Genomic DNA, 6000 nt, shown 5'->3' on the forward strand with positions numbered 1-6000 from the left:
AGCACACACACTACACCCAGAGCAAAGACTACACAAACAGCAAACGCACTACACAAACAGCAAACGCACTACACAAACAGCAAACGCACTACACAAACAGCAAACGCACTACACAAACAGCAAACGCACTACACAAACAGCAAACGCACTACACAAACAGCAAACGCACTACACGAACAGCAAACGCACTACACGAACAGCAAACGCACTACACGAACAGCAAACGCACTACACGAACAGCAAACGCACTACACGAACAGCAAACGCACTACACAAACAGCAAACGCACTACACAAACAGCAAACGCACTACACAAACAGCAAACGCAACTACACCAAGAGCAAACGCAACTACACCAAGAGCAAACGCAACTACACCAAGAGCAAACGCAACTACACCAAGAGCAAACGCAACTACACCAAGAGCAAACGCAACTACACCAAGAGCAAACGCACTACACAAACAGCAAACGCACTACACAAACAGCAAACGCACTACACAAACAGCAAACGCACTACACAAACAGCAATCGCACTACACAAACAGCAATCGCACTACACAAACAGCAAACGCACTACAGTAAGAAAGAACTAAGAAATTACATCCCCTGCGGTTTTGCGGTGGAAGTTGCAAGTTATTTTCTCCGCCTACACAACCTTCAGCGTCAGTGTCAAGAATACACCTCGTCATCCAGCATTCTCAGGCTCCTATGACTCGCTCCCAGCTGAATAAAATCGTCTGGCGTTAGTTGGAAAAATGGGAAGAGCTATCCTGACCATGAGAGGGTTGGTGGCGGCTTATGCTAACTCGTTCCAGTGTCATTCTCAGCTGAACACTTGAATTTCCTGATATTTTCAAACTTTTTTTTCGGGGAGACTTTTCGAGCTGAGGGGGGGGGTTGATACAGCCTCCATCAACCCCTTCAGTACGAGCGGCCCTTCCTAAACTAAAAAAAGATATATATATTGTATAGAGGAAGAAAAGAAAAAACTTAACACACCTTAAGTCACTCAGTATAAGGTTATAAAGACTTTCCCCAGATGCGCTATGCTCTTCACTTTAACTTCGCCTACAATTGACAGCTCTCTCCCTTCAATGCCGAGTCCTAAAATTACAATCATTACTTTGCTAGGACACAGACCGACCCAAACAACACCCCTCTCGCCAGCGCGGGTGTAAAAAAAATATGACTTAAGGAGAGTGTCGTAAAATTTAATATATACAACCTCTGCATCTCCCTACGTGTCAAGTGGGGTTGGTGGAGGATTAGTGCCCCTCCCTGTAAAACAATTAACTCTAAGCCTTGGCCACCCCGTTTGGGATACATGGCGTCTGGCAATGAATGAATGAATGAAAATTATCATTACTACTACTACTACTACTACTACTAATTATTATTATTATTATTATTATTTGCTTCATGGGAAATACAGGGATACAGAAGGGGAGGACCCGACAATGAAATCTGCATTTTTACTATTCATCCTTTGCGTGGTGTGCGTGTGTACCTGTGCACTGTACGTGTGTATGTATGCTCGTATGTATGTATTGTACGTATGTGTATGTATGTGTATATGTTGTATTTATGTAAGTTTATGTATTTTTGTATCTATATGTATGCTCGTGTTTTTATGTACGTATGTACGTATGTATGTGTGCATGTGCGCATGTGTGTGTGTGTGTGTGTGTGTGCGCGCGCGTGTGCGCGTGTGTGTGTGTGCGCGCATGTGTGTGTGTGTGTGTGTGCGCGCGCGCGCTTGTGTGTGTGTGTGTGTGTGTGTGTGTGTGTGTGTGTGTGTGCGCGCGCGCATGTGTGTGTGTGTGTGTGTGCGCGCGCATGTGTGTGTGTGTGTGTGTGTGTGTGTGTGTGTGTGTGTGTGTGTGTGCGCGCGCATGTGTGTGTGTGTGCGCGCGCGCATGTGTGTGTGTGTGCGCGCGCGCGCATGTGTGTGTGTGTGCGCGCATGTGTGTGTGTGTGTGTGTGTGTGTGCGTGCGCATGTGTGTGCATGTATGTATGTCTATATGTGTATATGTATGTACGTGTGTATTACGTATGTATGTATTTGTATGTACACATCACTGCTGAAAAAAGCCTAAGTTACATCACCCATAAGTATGCAGATCCGAGACTGCATGACCCTTCGTGGCTCGTGCATACAACATATACAGTTATGCAGGTGTTCAAGGAGGGATTTTTACGAGACTTTAAATATTTCCTAGATTTGGTAAACATATTTCCTCACTTCTATATTACCGACACGAACCACAATTTTAAAACTATATAAACGCTGGAGAAATAAATTGCTACAGAACAGGTATTACGGGCCTCCAATACCGCTTAAAACACGTCATCGCTGTTTCCGAGAGCGCTAGCCAGGTGTGTGGGTAGAGGTGACTTAAAACGGGTTACGTATTGGGACAGAGCGCCAGACGGAAAAAGTGTGTGTGTGTGTGTGTGTGTGTGTGTGGACTGACGGGTAATACAAGTCTCTCTTCGCCTTTCACCCACTACTCCGTCCCCCTCTTCCTTCCCCCCCCCCCTCCCATTCTCACCTTTCCCAAGCCTGCCCCTCCCTCTCTTCACTTTTCTCAACCCTGCACTTCTTCCTTTCTCCCTCTCCCCCCTTCTCCTATACTCATCCATAGAGGTAGGAATAGGGTAGAGTCGGCGTGAGAAGGCTCAGGTGAAGCCAGAGAACTGTCAAACGGCCATATTGGTCAAGTCAAGAGGTCACGGCAACACCTACTTGAAGAAGATTGCTGTGCACTCCTACCTCTATGGCTGTGCCCATAGAGGTAAGAGTCCTAATCCTACCTCCGTGGGTGTGGGCATGAGATTATTAAGCCCCCAAATACCTCCAGCGGTGTTTCCAGCTGTGTGTCCACCTGGTATTCCTCAGGGAGAATGCTAGAAACAAAGTAGACTTCATTCTACCTCTGGTTTTAGTTGTAGTTCAGTTGTAACTCACCATCAAATAACCCAAGACTCCAAAAATGCCCACCACCTGTGCCGCATTTGGGTGTAAAGAAAGAGGAGATAAGAAATCTGACCCATCCATTACATTTCACCGGTGAGTATCTTTAGAGTGAATTATAATTTGTAAGTGTACATTATGTATATGACTGGAGTTAGTAAAGTCAAGCTAAATATTATATAGAATAATAGATATAAACTTTTTTCATAATGTGCTGATGTATATTATTTTAAATCATCTATCTGTCTTCCATCCTTCATTTTACCATATGTTCTTAAATGCTTCCTTTTTTTTCATTCATTAACTACTTTCTTTTCTCCTTCCATTCATAACCTACTTTCATTTTTTCTGTTTCCAACTAAGAAAACACTCGCGCCTGGTCAGCGGAACCAAGTCAGACAGCTGTCAAAGGGGTCGCCGCCATGTTGGTCGAGTCAGGTCTGTCGGCCTCACTCTGACATACTCGTGGTTAATCCCGTATGCCGCCTCTACCTACTCCTACCTCTATGCTCTCATCCATAGAGGTAGGAGTAGGTAGAGGCGGCATATGGGATTAACCAAGGGTAGGTCAGAGTGAGGCCGACAGACCTGACTCGACCAACATGGCGGCGACCTCTTTGACAGCTGTCTGACTTGGTTCCGCTGACCAGGCGGGAGTGTTTTCTTAGTTGCAAACAGAAAAAAAAATGTTTTTTCTTTATTTATCTATTTTTGCATACTAACCTACAAACTATAATTCACTCTAGAGATACTCACCGGTGAAATGTAATGGATGGGTCAGATTTCTTATCTCCTCTTTCATTACACCCAAATGCGGCATTTTTTTTTTTTTTTTTTTTATGTGTCCGACTTCTGGGCATAGGCTTCACAGCCTACTCTCAAGGCCCAGTAGTCCTCCTACATACCATACACCTCTCTACATGTCACCACTTCGGCGCTAACACCCACCGTCCATATTGGATACATGCTAGGGCTGTCTCATACAGGACTGGTGTATTGGTATTAGCGGGGGTACTTTTATAACATGTCGGCGGGTCATCTGGTAGATCAGGAAAGTCTGCTTTTATGAAATTCAAATCCTTAAACTGTTCCCTGCTCCAGCCGGGATTCGAACCTGGGTCCATCAGGACTGCAGGCCGCCTCTCTACCGATTCAGCATTTTTGGAGACTTAGGTTATTTGATGGTGAGTTACAACTTGGGACAGAACGTCTCACACCCACAGCTGAACTACAACTAAAAGCAGAAGTAGAATGAAGTCTACTTTGTTTCTGGCATTCTCCCTGAAGAATACCAGGTGGACACACAGCTGGAGGTATTTGGGGGCTTAATAATCTCATGGCCACACCCACGGAGGTAGGATTAGGACTCTTACCTTTATGGGCACAGCCATAGAGGTAGGAGTGCACAGCAATCTTCTTCGTCAAGTAGGTGTTGCCGTGACCTCTTGACTTGACCAATATGGCCGTTTGACAGTTCTCTGGCTTCACCGGAGCCTTCTCACGCCGACTCTACCCTAATCCTACCTCTATGCTCTCATCCCTCCCCCCTTCCGCTCCTCTACCCCCGTCCTTTCCCTTACTCCCTCTCTCTCCCACCTCTTCTCCCCTCCTATTTTCCTCTTCCTCCTCCCTCACACACCCTTCCTTCCTTCCCTCTCCCTCACACACCCTTCCTTCCTTCCCTCTCCCTCACACACCCTTCCTTCCTTCCCTCTCCCTCACACACCCTTCCTTCCTTCCTTTCCCTCCCTCACCCTTCCTTCCCCCTCCTTCCTTTCCCTCCCTCACCCTTCCTTCCCCCTCCTTCCTTTCCCTCCCTCACCCTTCCTTCCCCCTCCTTCCTTTCCCTCCCTCACCCTTCCTTCCCCCTCCTTCCTTTCCCTCCCTCACCCTTCCTTCCCCCTCCTTCCTTTCCCTCCCTCACCCTTCCTTCCTTTCCCTCCCTCACCCCTCCTTCCTTTCCCTCCCTCACCCTTCCTTCCTTTCCCTCCCTCACCCCTCCTTCCTTTCCCTCCCTCACCCTTCCTTCCCCCTCCTTCCTTTCCCTCCCTCACCCTTCCTTCCCCCTCCTTCCTTTCCCTCCCTCACCCTTCCTTCCCCCTCCTTCCTTTCCCTCCCTCACCCTTCCTTCCCTACACTCTCCCTTCCCTCCTTCCTTACCTTTCCCCTCCCTTACAATGTGCAACAACTCCTGGTCTTTGCAGGGTTTATTGCAAACCTTCTCTCTTTACTGCATCGTAAATATAAAGATTGGAAGATACGAAGCTCAGTGTGCGGTGGAAAGTGACAGGGACGGGAGGTTGTGTGTGTGTGTGTGTGTGTGTGTAACCTTTGACCCTTCAGAAAGAGTCCCTTCTCCTCCGGTGATCAGAAAGCAGAGAAAATGAAGAGAAGGGAAAGTGAGAGAGAGAGAGAGAGAGAGAGAGAGAGAGAGAGAGCGAGAGAGACAAAACCACGCCGTAACCTTGTGACCTACACGCAGGTAAAAACAGCATCACCACCACCACCACCACCACCAGTATAATCAGTACCAGTCACCAACAAACCATCATCATCATCACCATGCCTTAAACACCGCTATCACCACCAGACAAAACCATCACCAGCACCATCACCACCAAACAAAACCATCACCACCACCATCACCACAACACAGAGCATCATCGCCACCATCATCATCATCAGCACACGAACAGCAGACGATGTAAAAGAAAAAAAACGAGGCTAAGCTACGAGAGAAGTTAGCAGAAAAGTAGCGATTTTAAAATACATCGCACATTACAAAAACACTTCAAAATCCATGAATCTGCCGTTGAATATTTCCCTTTACATATGCAGTCATAAAATATAAAAATACATAAAGAGAATAGACGTGGCCTGTCACCGTTTAAGGGGCAACTCTTCCAAACGCTTTTTAAATTTGCATAAACTCGACCAGTACTTCAAACCGTCAAACATTATTCCACTAGCGAACCTGACAGGCATATTAACGTGTCAAGACTGCATACTTTCTTAAATCAACAA

At 46.6% G+C, this 6000-nt stretch overlaps 1 protein-coding gene across 1 annotated transcript in view; it reads right to left on the reverse strand.

Annotated features, from left to right (window-relative positions):
* The window catches only part of LOC145392925 (alpha-1-inhibitor 3-like), a 55694-nt gene that overhangs the window by 49001 nt on the left and 693 nt on the right, over nt 1-6000 (reverse strand). The gene's annotated exons all lie outside the window — the stretch shown is intronic.

Source organism: Coenobita brevimanus, chromosome 23 (assembly GCF_032717465.1).
Source record: "Coenobita brevimanus isolate Jiangsu-jjx chromosome 23, ASM3271746v2, whole genome shotgun sequence".
NCBI classification, from domain to species: Eukaryota; Metazoa; Arthropoda; class Malacostraca; order Decapoda; family Coenobitidae; genus Coenobita; species Coenobita brevimanus.